The 18990-nt window shown below is 31.3% G+C and overlaps 1 long non-coding RNA gene across 1 annotated transcript; it reads right to left on the bottom strand.

Annotated features, from left to right (window-relative positions):
• Positions 1–1057: 1057 nt before the first annotated feature.
• On the bottom strand, positions 1058–1940 carry LOC114317588 (uncharacterized). The gene is made up of 4 exons (XR_014356823.1): positions 1819–1940; positions 1630–1725; positions 1319–1364; positions 1058–1240 (listed from the first exon to the last, which is right to left on the bottom strand). It is a non-coding gene; the product is annotated as an uncharacterized LOC114317588 (long non-coding RNA).
• Between the last annotated feature and the right edge of the window lie 17050 nt (positions 1941–18990).

The raw sequence follows: 18990 nt of genomic DNA, 5'->3' as shown, positions 1-18990 counted from the left end.
TATAGTGTCAAAAGCACTGCTAAAAAACTATGGAAATCTTTGGATCATAAGTATAAGACAAAGGACGCCTATACAAAGAAATTTGTTGTCGGCCGTTTTCTATATTTTAAATGATGGATTCCAAGACGATTATTAGCCAGGTTCAAGATCTCCAATTAATTCTCCATGGCATACATGCGAATGGGATAGTTCTCAGTGAATCTTTCCAAATAGCAGCAATCATTGAAAAATTGCCACTATCTTGGAAAGAATTCAAGAATTATTTAAAGCATTAGCGCAAGGAGATGAAATTGGAAGAACTGATAGCACACGGCTCAGGATTGAGGAGGACAACCGTGGTTCCGACAAGAAGTCAGGAAACCATGTCATGCAAGCTAAAGCAAATGTTGTGGAACATGGACAAGAGTCAAAGTTCAACAACAAGAAGCAGAAGCATGATAGCAATGGTCCCAAACAAGGATCCACTAGTAAGATCAACAAAGGGATCAACAACGGGTTCAACAAGAGGTTCAAAGGAAAGTGTTTTGTGTGCGGCAAAGATAGACATCGCGTTAAGGATTGTCACGTTTGCAAGGATGGAGGGAGTTCAAGAAAAAATCCAGCACAAGCCAACATAGCCGAGGATTTTTATCATTTCAATTTAGTGATAGCACTACTACAAAAACAGATAAGGATCACACTTTTTTTGTGTGATGTTTGTTATTTAATCACACCTTTTTAGTTTTATTAAAGTGTTATCTTTGGGAGTGTGATTAAAAGGGGTCATTTTTAATCACACCTTTTAAGTGTGATTAATAACATTTAGATCACACCTTTTAAGTGTGATTGATAAGATTTAGATCACACCTTTTAAGTGTGATTAAAATATTTAGATCACATCTTTTAAATGTGATTAATAAATAATAAAACCTGTGATAATAAACATTTAGATCACAGATTTTAAGTGTGATTAATATCTAATAAAACACGTGATTAATAATCAGATAAGGTCACATGTTATATGCATTTGAAGAATGTAATACACACTATATACTATATTTTGAATCACAACCATATATTGAATGGAATAATGTCATATATTTCATAAATGAAAGTTAAATATTCAAAAAGTATATACAAAGGAATTAGTAAAAAGTTTTTAACTGTGCTTACATATATTAAAAAAAAAAAAAAAAACTTGAAAAAACTAAGTTATTGAATTCTTTGACCATATTTTGCATTTCTCCAATAAATTTTTGACCTGAAAAATAAAAACACAAATTAATTCAGAAACCGCTAGAAGCATATGAATAAACTTAATATTTTTGTAGAGACTTACAAAAGACAAAATTGAACATTTTCTCATCACACTGACTCTTCATCCCCTGCATCAATAGAAAATGAATAACAACTTTGGTTGTTACTAATATAAACTGTTTGGATTACCATAGAAAAATATGACATATACATAGAATCAATAAATCCAAAATGAAAATCTTCAATGTATGAGCAGATATTTTAAAGTCATAAAACCAAATATACATTGAATCAACAAATCTAAAATGAAATCTTGAAGTAATTATATATTCTTTACCAACTAAAGAAATTGTTGATTAGTAATTTAAAGAACGGAAGTTATATCATACTTACATTGGATTTCAACTCATATTCTTTAGTACGAAATTAATCCATTCAACTCGCACTTCATCAAGTTCGGTTTCCGTGTAAGTCTTTTTTTCCATTGAACTACAAGAGGTTATTTACAAACAATTAGATAATGAAGAAGATGTACAAGTATCATGAATATAATAGTAATAAAAGTTTTGGAATTTATCTCACATTTTGTTTTCTTAGGATGCTTTAATCTCTAATGAGGTCTGTCATATACCGCATTACATAAAACCCACATTCCACGTTTGTAGGTTGTTGTGGGGACTACATAAAAGTATTTTCATTATTATTAGAAACTATATATAAAGTGTTATGATCAAGCTGAACAATCATTAGCATAATATAAGTATGATAAAATTAGAGAAAATGATATTGATTACCTGAACTACTTTCCAAACTGGATTGGTCCTCCTCCTCCTTTGGGTAGTTTCATAAATTTTCAAAGCACTTTACAAAAGAAATTCCAAACGTCAAAATATTTTTAGAGTAACTCAAATTGCTTAAAAATGTACGAACTAGCCAAACTTACGTGTTTATTACAATTTCAAAGCTTGTGTTTATTTTAGAATTAATCGGATCAAGTAAAAACACAATCATCAATGTTAGATCAATGACTAACAATATCCAATGGTACCTACAATTGAACAAGTCAAAAGTATAAGCTTAATAAGTTTATTATCATTTGAACACATGAAATAAATAGTTTTAGATAATTATCCAATATTATAAGGAATTAAAACCAATTGTTCTAGCATAGCCTCCTCTAATCTTCTTGCAAGCAACACTGATTTTGATTTCTCCCCAGCCATAGTTTTTTCACTAACGACACAAGGGTTAACAAATACAAATTGTTTCCTCCAATTGTAAGCCTTCAACACTTGATGGAGATGACTAATAAAATAAACAAATTTTAATTAAATTCGTAATTCATAAAACACTGGTATTTTATCATCTCAATTTATTTACTTGTGTTAAAGAAATGTGACAGAGCATTTCCATGCATAATATTTACTCGTGAATATTTTAAATGAAAAATGCTCTCTTGTACAAAAATTATGATGGTATGTATAGCATAATAGCAATTTCGTTTTGGAAAATATTTTTTGACAACATTTTGACTATGCAAAGTAATTAGAGACCTGTCCCAATAAACTATTTCATGATGAATGATTGTGCAAGATTTATATAATGAAAATTTTATTTTAATTTTAAAAAAAATAGATGAAATTTTAAAATTTAAACTATGTAGGTTGCTACGATAGTTATAAGAATATATATAAACATATATACAAGACTCTTTGTATAATTAAGAAAAAAACCTTCATTCAAATTAGACAAACCCGGTAAAGTGAAAGGACAAAACAGGAAAACACAATACAAGTCTCAAAGCAACTTATAGATATAAGTTCTACTTTCCTCACAATGAACTTCATTTTGAGCCAAAAATCATCTGTCACCAAATTCATGTCTCCCTATCTCAAAACACTCTACTTGGGGCAGATTCTTTGTTTTCATGCTGTCCAAAAAACAAACAAACTCACAAGCTCAACATAACTTGTCTACTAGCCACTCCTTCTGACTATATGTTCACAATCTCACATAACCATTTCATCAAACAACTGATAAACATATTATCAAACCCCTCCTATCCAAACAAGAAGCTAGTTACAGAAATATGACTCTAAAATGTCCATAATAATGCAAGATTAAAAGCCTTAGCATAACAAGAAGTTTAGGAAAATGTGTGATTCACAAGTGTAAAAGACTATATACTATATATAGTTGAAGTTTACCTATATAGAAATTTGTCAAGAAATAGTCAACAAATGACTGAAACAGAATTGTATTAATTTGAATTCTTCACAAAAATACAGTAGCCCATGTTGCAAAAAAATCGGCTCTAGCAAGGTCGTCAATGCTGGAAAATCATTGTTGGTGCTTGAAAGTTGAAACTTCTTACCAGCTTCTGAGTTATTGGAGCGATCTTTAGTGTAGATGTTAAAATTGTTGTTTGATGGGACTTAAGGCTTGGTTTGGTTTGGTTTGGGTTAAGTGTACATCTAAGTGTAAGTGACATGAGAGAGGGCTTTTAAAACTGAATAATTATAGCACGTTACTAGAGGGAGACTTTAAACAACTAATTCCCAAGAACTTTCAAAATAAGGCATAACCTACCAAATAAGCAACACCTTGACAGCAAATCCAAAATTCAAGACACATCTATAAATCCAAATCCATATCCATGTCAACCAAAATAAAATGCATATATATATTAGTAAATAAAAGAGCAAAGAGAAACAAATCTGTAGAGTAAATAAGAGAGCAAAGAGAAAAAGAAACTTATCAGTTACCAAAAATAAAAAGAAAAAGATAAAATCAGTAAGAATAACCCAATCATGTAGACTTCTCCACCCTCTGTTAAGCCCACCAACCATCAACAAAATCTTTACCCAATCATGTACTTTTGTAAGAAAACCTAGAAGAATTGCATGAGATGCACAATAACACCTTGAATGTGAATGCAATAGTTCCAAAGAAGTCACAGAAAGCCACACAAAATGTCTAAGCTACTTACCAATTCATGAGAGAGGGGATCAATGATTTGAAGGTGTAAATATATATATATATTTATATATATATTCATTTGATGTCTTGCTCATGCTGCTTTCTTTGCTACTTGCTGAAGGTTTTTTGCTATGTAGTTACGGCATTTTATAGTTTTGGCTAGGTTGTTGTACATGTAGCAATTTTGGTTACATAAAGAGTTGATAAAAATAGTAAAGTATACAGACCCGCAGGTCCATTCACATTGACCTATCAAATTATCACATAAAAAGTTGATAAAAAGCACTAAAGTTTAATGTTAAAGATTACCCCTAGATGGATTAAAGAGTTAACAGATGGCTTTGTCTAGTATCTGATAGTAGTAACAAAGACAAAGATGAAGGGATCGGTAAACAAAAGGATATGCAGAGAATATCCACAGAGACTGTGGTTCCCTCCATTCATCTCTACAGATAAAAGAAAAGTTTCCGATTTTTTAGGAAATTGAAGAATAGTTGCTATACCAATTTGAGGAGCAGGAGCAATAGCACAAGAGTGTAACTTTCAAAATGGGTAGGCATGATAGCACTCAACAGCACCTATGCTATACAATTTTACATCTTAAAATTATTAGGTATTATATTTTTGCCCTCATTTACCTCAACAACCAAGGACTATAAACAACCAAGCATGATCAAGCAAAATTGAAAAAAAAAAAAAAAAAAGGTGTTGAACATGGATCCCATGAATGAGCGTATGAAGATTCTGTTATGGAATTAATAAATAATACCAATCTCCACGACTTGGGTAAACAATCACACACACAATTAATCTAAAAATGGACAAGAAGATCAAACACTCAAACAAGAAACATAAGAGATTTATGTGGTTCACCCAAACAAAATAATTCTTTTTTTAAGAAAGCAAGCCTTTCATAAATGAATTTTTTTGGGGAGGTCAGACAATTTTTGTTCTCTCTATATATCAATCTCCAAGTTAAAGATAAATGAATTTTTGCTTACATCCACCTCATCATGGGACCAAATCATTAAGCACCCAAGCACAACAACTCATGCCTCACCTTTGACATGCAAAACTTTTTCCTTACATAGTCTATTGAGTTTCCAAAACTTGTTTTTTGAAATCTTTTTGAAAAACTAGAAACTAGTTTTTTTTTTTTTTTAATACACCGTTAAAAAAAATTAAAATTTTCAAAGATTATTTATGCCCCATAAAGAGAAAAACATATGAAAATAATGATTATTTTTTAATTTTTTTCAACTGAACTTGTTTTTGAGAAAAATTTAGAACTTGTTTTTGAGAAAAATTTAGAAACAAATTCTGAAAACTCAACCAAACAGCATAAACTATCTAAGTTAGAGTTAAGAACTACAAAGTACCAACCAATACTAAATGAAGCTTCATCAACTCCAGCCTTTTTGCTAAATATTCTAAATTAGTAGAGTTGTAGAATCAGTACTTGAAAAGTGTTGCAGAGCAAACAAGTCACCTTTAACAAAAACAAAGAAAAATTAACGTTCATAACTTATTACCTTCCAAACCATAAAAAAAATAGAGAAAGAAAAATATGACTCTATCTACCCTTTCTAGCCATGTAAAATACATCCAATTTGAATGGGAATTTCCGGTTCACTAGTCTAACCAGCTAATCTGGAACTTCAATGTTAAATGCAATGCTGCATGTGCTTGGACACAGGACACCCATCGATACAAATGACATGGATAAGTTGATACAACAAACCTTTTTTATTTTAATTTTACTTTGGTGAAAAGGAAAATTTATAAAATAAATATATATAATGACACTTAACAGAGGCCAATAGAGTAGTGAGTTTCGCTATTTCGGCACTCAACCACTGGTTGCAAAGAGTGACAATCATGATTCGTATGGTTTGAGTAGGAAGGATAGCAACCTTCAAATGATCCAAGCATAGCAAGTTTCTATAATTAAGAACCGACGGAAGAACAGAAAAGCAAATTCCAAAATATATAGAAGGCCAACCAAATACACATCCTTAGCATACATACAAATACAATACACCCAACAAGTTAAAAGACCAATCAAATACATATCCATATCCAATACCACAAGAGGATAAATACACACACAGAGAAGAAAATTAATTAGTCCAACTCCTTGTCTTATTATGCAAGTCCTTTCTGGGAGTAATTAATTGTTTTGCTCAACACCCATATTCTAAAATGTTCACACATGACAAGTTTTAGCATGCTTTATTGTTTCTCTGAGTACACCCTGAAATGTGTAGTAATTGACGATGATTCACTATAAAGATTTCCCGAAAAGGAAGAGCTTACATTCCAACTTAGATCTAGAATTTTGCCTTGCATCTATTTAGCTTATACGAAGCATCAGTTCTTTGAGTCTAATGAAGGCATAGGAACTCAGCTTGAACGTGGAAAGGGGGTATTGAAAACTTACCTACAGATTCCACTAATAATAACCTATATCACACAGAAGGGGCATAAAAACCTATATCTATAAAATTCCACTAATAATAACCATGATCATAAATATATACACAAAGAAGGGACATAAAAAATAGAGAACTCACCAGAAATTTCAAGAGGTTTGTGATTTCAAAAGACAAATCTGAGTAACTTCAATGGTGGTTCGGAGCTGTGAGTAACTTCAATGGTGGTTCGGAGCTGATGAAACAGGGCTTCGTTTCAGAAACAGAAGGCAAGAAGAAGGAGAAGGAGAAGGGACATGCGTGTTTGTGAAATTCAATGGGGAATGGAAGGGTCGTCTCTCTCATTCATGGGTATGGGTATGGGTAGAATAAAGCTGCGAATTGTATAGTATATTTTATATAAAAATCAAATTGAAATGTTTTATACAACCATACTATTTAGGAGTGTGATTAAATATATATATATATATATATATTCACATTTAGAAATAAAGTCTGAAAAAGTGTGAACAAGAAATAAAAAATAAAAAATAATTATCATTTAAGAGTAAAAAATAATTATCATTTTAACTTTTGGGCAGGTTATATACATACGTATGACTGTTTCAATTATATTAAAAATAATTATCATTTTAATTATCATTTAAGAGTAAAAAAAAATTATATTAAAAAAAATTCTAAAAATCAAACTATACATAGCCTAAGAATCTTTTGATAAGTTATTTCTTACGTTGGTAACTTATTTAATTATTTGTTAATTTTACGACATTTTTACCATCAAGCCTGTTTGGTAACCATTTCGTTTTCAGTTTTCAATTTATATTTACAAAAATTTTAAAAACTGTAATAAAAACTTATTTGATAATTTTTTTTAGTTTATAAATGGTTGTCTCAGTTTGTAAATTTGAGGAAAAAACGTAAATTCAAAAATGAGCTTACGTTGGTTTTTAAACAGAAATTTAAAACCTTTACTGACAAATTTTTTTTTCAATTAATCTTTTTTTTCAAATAATTTTTTTCCAATTAATTTTTTTTTTCAATGAATTTTTTTTCCAACTAATACTAACCAAGAGGGCAATTGGTAATGCTACTTTAAACCTTAAAGAGGGGATTGTAATTTTTAAAATGTGAGGGGTGTCAATGTAATTTACCCAATGAGGGCAAAATTGGTATTTAAAAAAATTAAATTGCTGAAGGAGAGAATCTGTAATGAAACTTTAAACCTCAGGGAGGGAGATGTAATTTCGAAAAGGTGAGGGGGCGAACTGCAATAAACATGAACCTCAGGGGTGTCAATGTAATTTACCCAAAAAAAATTAATTGGAAAAAAAATTATTTGAAAAAAAATTAATTGAAACAAAATTTTGCTATTAAAATTTTCAAATTTCTGTTTAAAAACCAAAGTAAACTTATTTTTTGAATTTACGTTTTTTCCTCAAATTTACAAATTGAGACAACCATTTATAAACCAAAAAAATTATCAAACAAGTTTTTATGATAGTTTTTAAAATTTTTGTAAATATAAATTGAAAACTGAAAATGAAATGATTAGCAAACAAGCTTTAGATGGTAAAAATGTTATAAAATTAACAAATAATTAAATAAGTTACCAACGTAAGAAATGACTTATCAAAAGATTCTTAGGCCATATATGGTTTGATTTTTTGAATTTTTTTTTAAACATTAAAAATTAATTTGGTTAAGAAATAAAAAATAAAAAATAATTATCATTTAAGGGTAAAAAATAATTATCATTTTAACTTTTGGGCAGGTTATATGCATACGTATGACTGTTTCAATTTAATTTGTAAAAAATTATTTCTAACCACTCGAAAGATAAAAATTATATAAAAATGATAATTATTTTTTATTTTTTATTTCTTAACCAAATTAATTTTTAATTTAAAATTTTTTTTTTCTAAAAATCAAACCATACATAGCATAAGAATCTTTTGATAAGTCATTTCTTATGTTGGTAACTTATTAATTATTTGTTAATTTAACGATATATTTACCATCTAAAGCCTGTTTGGCAACCATTTCGTTTTCAGTTTTCAATTTATATTTACAAAAATTTTAAAAACTGTTATAAAAACTTATTTGATAATTTTTTTATTAATAAATGGTTGTCTCAATTTGTAAATTTGAGGAAAAAACGTAAATTCAAAAAATAAGTTTATGTTGGTTTTTAAATAGAAATTTACAAATTTTACTAACAATTTTTTTTTTCAAATAATTTTTTTCCCAATTATTTTTTTTTCAATGAATTTTTTTTCCAACTAATACTAACCGAAGAGGCAATTGGTAATGCTACTTTAAACCTTAGGGAGGGGAATGTAATTTCTAAAATGTAAGGGTTGTCAATGTAATTTACCCAGTGAGGGCAAAATTAGTATTTTAAAAAAATTAAATTGTTGAGGGAGAAATCTGTAATGAAACTTTAAACCTCAAGGAGGGAGATGTAATTTCCAAAACGAGAGAAGAACTGTAATAAACCTAAACTTCAGGGGGTGTCAGTGTAATTTACCCTATATATATAATCACACTTTAATTAGAAGTGTGATTAATATATATATATATATATATATAATCACACTTAATTAGAAAGTGACATAAAAAATAAATATTATCACACTCAATCAGATTAAGTGTGATTAAAAATTTGGGAATTGTATATTTTATATAAAAATCAATTTGAAATATTTTATACAATCACACCTATTTAGGAAGTGTGATTAAAAAGTAGTAATGTAAATATAATCACATTTTAATTACATTGTGTGATTAAAAAATATATAAATAATCACACTTATTTAAAAAGTGTGATTAAAAAGTAATAGTGTATATATAATCACACTTTAATTAGAATGTGTGATTAAAAATATATATATATAATCACATTTATTTAAAAAGTGTGATTAAAAAGTAGTAGTGTATATATAATCACACTTCAATTAGAAGGTGTGATTAAAAAATATATAAATAATCACACTTTAATTAGAATATGTGATTAAAATATATATAAATAATCACACTTATTTAAAAAGTGTGATTAAAAAGTAATAGTGTATATATAATCACACTTTAATTAGAATGTGTGATTAAATATATATATATATATATATACAATCACACTCATTTAAAAAGTGTGATTAAAAAGTAGTAGTGTATATATAATCACACTTTAATTAGAAGGTGTGATTAAAAAATATATAAATAATCACACTTTAATTAGAATGTGTGATTAAAATATATATATATATATATATATATATATAATCACACTTATTTAAAAACTGTGATTAAAAAGTAATAGTGTATATGTAATCACACTTTAATGAAAAGGTGTGATTAAAAAAATGTATATATAATCACACTTAATTGAAAAGTGACATAAAATATAAATATTATCACACTCAATCAAATTAAGTGTGATTAAAATATTAATCTAATTTTTTTTATCACACTTTCAATAAAAGTGAGATTTTTTTTTTTTTTTGTCAAAGTGTGATCTTTAATTATTTTTGTAGTAGTGTAGACATCAATCTTGCTGCAGTAGTCTCTGAAGCAAATTTGGTGGGCAATCCCAAGGAGTGATGGGTGGATACTAGAGTAACTCGCCATATCTGTGCAGATAAGAAGATATTCACAACCTATAAAGTGGGGGAAAGTGGGGAACAACTTTTTATGGGAAACTCCTCCACTTCAACTATGGAAAGACAAGGAAAGATCGTGCTGAAAATGACCTCAGGGAAAGAACTTACGCTCAAGAATGTACTCCATGTAACAGAAATTCGCAAAAATTTGATTTATGGGTCATTGTTGATCAAGAATAGGTTTAAATTAGTCTTTGAATCTAACAATATTGTACTCTCCAAGAGTGGCATGTATGTGGGGCGAGGTTATATGAGTGATGGGCTTTTCCAGCTCAATGTAAATATTGTTGCACCTAATTTGGCTATTAATAATAAGAACACATCTTCTATTTATATTACTGAGTCTTCTTTTTTATGGCATGGTAGATTAGGACACGTTAATTTTAATTCTTTGCGTAGATTTGTTTCTTTAGAATGTTTACCAAACTTAGAGTTTAATCCCAATCATAAATGTGAGATTTGTGTTGAGGCAAAACTTACTAAGGCATCGTTTAATAAAGTAGAAAGAAGTACTTAATGTCTAAGTTTAATTCACACAGATATCTGTGATTTAAAATTTGTTCAAACTAGAGGAGGTAAGAAGTACTTTATTACTTTTATTGATGATTGCACTCGATATTGCTATGTTTACTTATCGAAAAGTAAACATGAAGCCTTAGAAGCTTTTAAGCAATATAAACTTGAGGTTGAAAATCAACTTGGCAAAACTATTAAGATAGTGAAAAGTGACAGAGGTGGTGACTATGATGCACCATTTGAGGAATTTTGTTCTGAACATGGTATTATTCACCAAACCACTACACCCTATTCTCCTTAGTCAAATAGAATTGCTTAGAGAAAGAATCGAACTCTGAAAGAGATTATGAATGCCATGTTGAGTAGTTCAGAGTTACCTCAGAACTTGTGGGTATAGGTGATTTTGTCTGCTAACTTTATCCTTAACAAGGTACCCTCCAAGAAACTCAATCAAACACCTTATGAATTATCGAAAAGTCAACAACCTACCTACAATTACCTCAAAGTATGGGGGTGTTTGGCCTGGGTGGCAGTCCCTAGTCCCAAAGCGACTAAGATAGGACCAAAAACCGTTGATTGTGTGTTCATTGGTTATGCAAATAATAGTAGTGCATATAGATTTTTAGTTCATAGATCTGAAAATCTGGATATGCTTGTAAACACTATTATTGAGTCAAGGAATGCGTCTTTTTTTTAACACATTTTTCCATGCAAGGAAACTAAAGGGATAAGTTCAAATAAAAGAACTTTTGATACTATTATCGGTGGCAGTGAAGACCACAATGATAATGAAACAGATGAACCTAGACGTAGCAAGAGAGCTAGGATCTCTAAGATCATTTGGTCCAGATTTTCTGACATACCTGTTAGAAAATGAACCTCAAAACTTCAAGGAAGCAATGTCAAGTCCTGAAGCTCCATTGGGGAGAGAGGCTGTAAATAGTGAAATTAAATCAATATTGCAAAATCATACTTGGGAACGGGTGGCTCTTCCACCAGGGTGTAAACCTCTTGGATATAAGTGAATATTCAAGAGAAAAATAAAATCAAATGGTTCAATAGATAAATACAAGGCTAGGCTTGTTGTTAAGGGATACAGGCAGAAGAAATGCCTTGATTATTTTGACACCTATCCACTAGTGACAAGAATAACATCTATTTGCATGCTGATTGCGATTACAGCTTTGTATAATCTAGAAATACATTAAATGGATGTTAAAACAACTTTTTTGAATGGCGAGTTAGATGAGAAAATCTATATGGAACAACCGGAAGGGTTTCAAGTTCCCGGCCAAGAGAAAAAGGTTTGTAAACTTGTCAAATCCCTTTATGGATTAAAACAAGCTCCGAAATAATGGCATGGAAAATTTGAACATGCTATGCTTTCAGATGATTTTAAGATAAACGAATGTGACAAATGCGTCTATGTTAAAAGCATAGACAAAGGCTATGTCATAGCTTGTCTTTATGTAGATGACATGCTCATTATTGGAAGCAATAATGACATGATTAAATCCACAAAGAAAATATTGAACAAAAAGTTTGACATGAAAGATCTGAGAGTAACAGATGTAATTGTAGGAATAAAAATTACTAGAACATCTAAAGGATATGCTTTATCTCAGTCTCACTATGTTGAGAAGATTCTGGAGAAATTTGGAAAGCATGATGACTGTCTTACTGAAACACCTGTTGACATTAGTCTTCATTTGTCAAAAAATACAGGTGCAGGCAAATCACAATTAGAGTACTCTCGGATAATCGAAAACTTGATGTACTTAATGAATTGCACTAGGTGAGATATAACCTATGTTGTAAGCAAATTGAGTAGGTATACAAGTAATCCAAGGTCCAATCATTGGAAAGCGATAATTAGGGTACTTAGGTATCTAAGACATACCCAGAATTATGGCCTTCATTATACCAAATATCATGCAGTACTCGAGGGGTACAACGATGCAAATTGGATATTGGATATTAAAGACTCAAAATCCACTAGTGGATATGTAAACCCTGGCAGGTGCTGCAGTCTCTTCGAAATCTTCTAAGCAGACATACATAGCTAGGTTAACAATAGAATCTGAGTTTATCACATTAGATAAAATAGGAGAAGAAGAAAAATGGCTTCGTAATTTCTTAGAAGACATCCCAATGTAGCCTAAACCTGTGCCAACTATATGCATTCACTGTGATAGTGAAGCAGCAATAGAACGGACACAGAATCATATGTATAACAGTAAGCCTCGACACATTCGTCGAAGACATAATTCCGTTAGGCATTTGCTTTCACATGGCATAATTTCCATAAAATAATTTCCATAGAATATGTAAAGTCGAAGGAGAACATTGCGGATCCATTGACTAAAGGACTAGCTAGAGAGCAAGTGTACTATTTATCAAGGGGAATGGGATTAAAGCCTATTACTTAAAAGTCGTCATAATGGAAACCCAACCTAGTTGACTGGAGATCCCAAGATCTAGGTTCAAAGGGACAACTGAATTATGGATGACTTTACGTATCACTAAAGAGGGTTTCGCCTACCCATTTCTATGATAAGAAGAGTGATACCTACAGTGTTAGTAGGATAAGCTTTGCTTTTATTGATTCTTATAGCTTAGACATCCAAATGGGGTATAGTAGGATACTCTTAATAAGAAATCACCAATATGAGTGTGAATTGGGCCGGTTTTGTGAGAATTGAGACGACTAAATTCTCTAGAGCGTTCATGAATTACTAGGCATTGTTCAAGGCTAAAATGAACACAACCGTAAGAACTAAACTATGTCTGCGAATACACTACGTGTAGTCTATTGTCTTGGCTTACACAAACAGCTGAACAGTTCAATGCATTGCGTCTACTGGTTAGCCAGTAAGTCCGATAGGCTTTTACTAGAGAAGGTTCAAAGCTAAAAGCTACCTATCTCGATGTGGTGTATCTTCTTAATGTACTCTTTCTTTGTCTGCATCTTGTTGCATGTCTATTATCGTGAAGTCCATTCATGTCGGAGATTGTTAGAAAATGGCTTTGGGAAAATCCTTATTTTTTGCTAACTTTGAGCATTAATTAAAGTAGACCCAAGCATTATTTTTAACGTTTTTCATTAGGTTCATGTTTAATGACTCGTAGTGAATAAAACCGTGCATTTGGTTGCTCAAAACCATTTCCGGATGAATGAGAATTCAATGCGCGTTTTTGGGTTCGTGGAAATAAATTTAGGTGGGTTTCCTACACATTTGTGAAGTGTGCTTATCCCACATTGGAAAGGCATAAGGTTTTGAATGGGTTTATATACTTTGGCTTGGGATACTTGCGATGGGCCCCAAGGGGTACCCAAGTTTGTGGAAAGGTGAGGTTATGGGTAAAATGGGTTAGACCCATTGGGCCCAAAATAAAAACCACGAGCGAACTTAGGCGCAGGTGCGTAGTGTAAGGTTGGGTTAGGCTTGTCCAGCCCAATCCTAATCTTTTTGGGCCAAAAACATTTGAATTTTATTTATTTATTTTTAATTTTGATTTCAAAATTTCAAATAAATTGGTCCAGAATTTTTCCTTCACTTAAACAGATCCCTAATAGGTTCAGACCCACCCGAACAGGTTCAAAGGGTTCAAAACAAGTTCATACCTATTCAATTCAAACTGTATCTGTCCAAACAAAATAAAATATGTCCAGGTACCTGTTCAATCTGTCCAAAAAGGTTTCTACCTATTTGGAATAGCCACTATTTCTCCTATAAAAAGCCAGCCTTCCAATATTTCTTGGATTAGAATTTTTTATTAGAATTTTATCTTTCTTCTCTATGTTTCTCTGTATCTATTCTGTATTTAATTTTAGGAAGAAAGAGAGAGAGTTACAACATAATTTGGTTCACCAAACTTGATTTTGTAGTGCTGCAAATTCAAGTGTTAGTCATTGCATCCTGGGAAATAGACGCCGTTAAACCTCAAACCACCAGAGCGAGGACAAAATTTACTTTAAGAAGATTGTGTTCAACTCAAGCCTCGACATTAATTTATTTAAGAGTTTAATTCGGAGTTTAATTTATATAATTATTTTCTGAATTATTTTATTTTATTATTTATTTAATTTATACATTTAATTTACACACACACCACTATGGGTGTAACATTTGGTTGGGTTTTTATTAATATTTATTGGACCTATACAAGTTGTGTTCATGGAATTTGATAACATGATACACGTGAGGTATAGGTGTTCTCTTTGACAATTCTAATAGGGGCTTCAATGTAGAAAGTGTAATAGTGGATGTTAAGTAGCTGTTCATAAGTGAGTGTTGGGTGTTTAAAGGTTTTACAAAATAGGAATTAAATTGGTACCATAATAATGGGTGTAGTTCACATTTCTAATGAAATCTACACAAACTGTTGACTTTAAATATATTGTTCTCTTTGGGTATTAATTTAAAAATTAACAAATCAGTATCATTAGAATCATTTACGAGTCTAGTTTCTTACATTTTTTTCCTTGAGTTGATTGCTCGTGTACATTAAGAGAACCGTTAATTTCTTTAAGGTGCTGCAGAAAGTGACCTATTTGCATATAAATAATTGTAACTAATTCTTACGATAAGCAAAGCAAGTAAATCCAATTGGGTTTGAAACTAAACACATGGTAGTTAATATCTGGAGGGTTTCAGAATTTTTCGAATGGTGTACTGTAAGGTTTTAATTCTCAAATTAGCGAATAGTTCGGGGTGTGACAATCATGGTTCCACATTGACATTTTCCCTTTTTTCCTTTGTGCTAGGCATTTTGCATTGAAGTATTTTCTCGAAGTATATACTTCAATGGTTAACTGTTTGCATTTTCTCCAAGTATTTTCAAGAAGATATATCCTTACATTTTGTTAATGTCTCTTTAACTCTTTGATATGATAAGATAGTTAATTCAAAAAGTCTTTCGTAATCATCCGTTGATGCATATCTTCTTCTCCTTAATTTTGTTGAGTGATTTCTCAAATAGTTTCTTTAGAAGCGGTTATGGAACTTAATTGGATGATCTATTTTCATAATAATTTGTTGATTGTAAGGGAAGAGACTGGATGTCTTGCCACTTACTAAATCATCCCCTTTAAGGCAAATCATTTTTACTCAACAAAACAGTAGTTGGACAAATTTCTAAGGTAGAATATATTATTTTGTCAAAATATGAAGGATGACCAACCTACTTATGATAGGTAAGGTTAAGGATGACCCGTCTTGTTGTGATCACCTTATTATATTACTGTTTATTAGTAGTTTGTTGGTTACTGTTGCAATTTTTAAATTACCCTGGTGGGTTGATTTGTGGAGAGGATTGGTTTCTTGGAAGAGTGTTAAGAGACTTTTCTACATGGCATCTCTGAAAATTGTTTTTAGTTATTTGACTATCGCTTGCTGTATTGGTTGGTATGTGGATTATAAATCCAATCTCACATCCCAACTTCAACAATCTTAAAATGGATAATTATTAGGTTGCTATCAGTTCATTTGGTGATAGGAACATGAAATGAAAGATAAAATCTTGTTGCCGTATATATCCTTTATTTTATTTCTTATTTTTCCCCAAAAGATGTGATAGGTGATTTTCTGTAATGTATATGTTGATAATATATTTTCGTATTTAATGAAATAATCTTGACATAACTTATAGCAATTCCGATTTTGACCCGACCTTTGCTGTATTTCAAACTCGAGTTTCATGGTTTGATATTGTTATTTATGTCTCTTTCCCTCCTTTCCCTCCTTTCCCCTTTGAGTTTGAGTATTGCAGTGTCTTGGGCATGTTTGGAATAGGTTGGTTGCTAGTTGGTCCAATTATTGTTGTCCAAAAAATTGCTTCTTCGCTCGAGCGAGACTTCTTATGCTCGAGCGAGCTTTATGAACTCCTAGTATTTTTGCAGGCCTCCAGAGATACTAGAAGGGTAGTGTTCTTCGCTTAAGCAAGGCTTCTTGCGCTCGAGCGACGATGTATGTCTGTAAAACTTTGGGAGTATGTATTCTGCGCTTGAGCGACGCTTCTTGTGCTCGAGCGAGGCCACTTATTGTGTCTGGTCGCTCGAGCAAAAACTCTTGCGCTCAAGTAAGCCTCGCATATATCAATTCGCAGCAACTCATTTTTACATCACTTTTTGATATCTTTTCACTTAAAAACCCTAGACCAACTCCTTCTCTCTCTAAAATCTGACTTCTCTCTACAAATCCACTAGGATCTAAGAATCTCTCTATCCTACCCCCTTTGATAAAAAGGTGAAGTATCTCAAGGGCTACCATTTCATCTAAATAAAGTTTGGTTTTGACAACTTTAAAGTTTTTCCATTCCTTCTTTGGGCTTCTACACTTGAGGTAGGGATTTTCTATATTTTCATATGGTTTTTAACTTAGTTATTTGATCATTGTATAAGATTGGTGGGCTTTGGGTGTATTATGGACAAACCTAAGGTTTGGGTGTGAAATAAAAAGGGGGGGTTTTCATGTTTATGTTGTGAAAATGGTTGTGGGATTGAATATGAGATTGTATGGTGGCAAAATGGTTGATTTTGGCACTTTGAGTTGATAGTTGGAAAAGAGGGAAGTTTGCCCTAATTTTTATTCAGATAATTATTTTGTTTAAATAAATGGAATTGACATTGTAAGTGTGAAATTGAAAAGATGATGATATAAATGGTGGAGCTAGATGTGTATTATTAACTCACATCAATGGAAATTTAGATGATTTTTCTGCTTTGAGATTGAATATCTATTTAGAAATATCTGTATTGAGCTATCAATGGAGGATAGCCATGATTGTTGTAGAAGTTGCATGAGGACTAGGTAAAATGAAACTAATCACTTGTTGGTTGTCATTGAATATAACTAAGTTTAAATACATTGTATATGTATGATTGTTTGGGAGGAGAAGTGGGATATACTCCATTATTTGGGAGGAGATAAGGGATGGACTCCATTGAAATTAGGTAAGCCTGTGTGTCTAGGGTGAAAATCCTGGAACTGCTTGTATACATGGGTGCCAATCCAGCGGACAAAATTTTCGTAAAATGGCAGATTGAAGTATTTGTGTGGTAATTGTGTTGATTTGATAGCCACTAAGTTGTAGTCTCAATTGGGTTGTTGAAAGATAATTAAATTGACTCATGAATTGAAACGAATTGAAGGAAAATGGAATAAGATATGAACTTGGTATTTTATGGTTGTATACAAATGTGAATGTTTGTCACAGGCATTGTATATGCACATTGTACTTATATCTTTGTTAAATCTCATATACTGTGTTAGATTATTCCTACTAGGATGTGGCTCACCCTATTTGGGGAAAATCATTTTCAGGTATTGGTAACATGCCTTCACCAAGGCAATAGAGGGGAGGGACTTTTGGGAGCAAGAGTTTCTTTCTTTTGTTGTATTCTTTATATAGCCAAGGGCTTTGATTGTATTGAGCTAGGTTCACTTTTGTTATAACCAAGTAACGACTCAAAAAGATGTAAGCCAATAGGGCATATTATTACCTGTTTAGTTTTTAATTCTCCTATTATTGTAACACATGCTGTAGATTCAGGATGAACATTTATAAATGTATATTGCATGTGTTATCTTTTGTATACAAACTCTGATATATGAAAGCACATTATTTTTATTATCTTTCCGTCCATAGGATGTATTTATTGTATATATTTTGGGGGCATTACATAACTAGTGTCTGGCTTCTTGGAATGAGTATTAGATTTGTGCTATGATAAATTGTAATTATGTAACGTATTGGACATCAAGCACTATGTAATTCATAGTTTGCACACCTCTTTTCAAAGTGAGTCTCGTCTGTGATATGAATTTCACATCGCCATCAGTTTGAATATTTCTTCTATTCAAATCCCTATTTATATATTCACTTATTCAGACATTGTGGATAGAGTTGCAACTCTTCTTCTCTTCTATCATTATCTCTGTATTCCTAGTTAAATTCATATAGGCAATATTTGGAGTTATTTTCATTATTTATCTAAGACCCTTGTGTTTCTGCTTAAACTAATATACGTCCCCATTCACGTCATGCATTCCTTTTCATACCTTACAAAACTTAGTCCCCCATAGATACAGAAAAGATTGAGCATCTCAGTCACCATGCGTCAATCATGTATATCCAGGTCCGTGAACTTTACTCTTAATCTCATTTAA

The sequence above is a fragment of the Camellia sinensis genome, chromosome 15 (assembly GCF_055761805.1).
Source record: "Camellia sinensis isolate YWXY chromosome 15, ASM5576180v1, whole genome shotgun sequence".
In the NCBI taxonomy this organism is placed as follows: Eukaryota; Viridiplantae; Streptophyta; class Magnoliopsida; order Ericales; family Theaceae; genus Camellia; species Camellia sinensis.
Note: the sequence above shows the minus strand (reverse complement) of the source record. Positions and strands in the feature narration are given on the sequence as shown.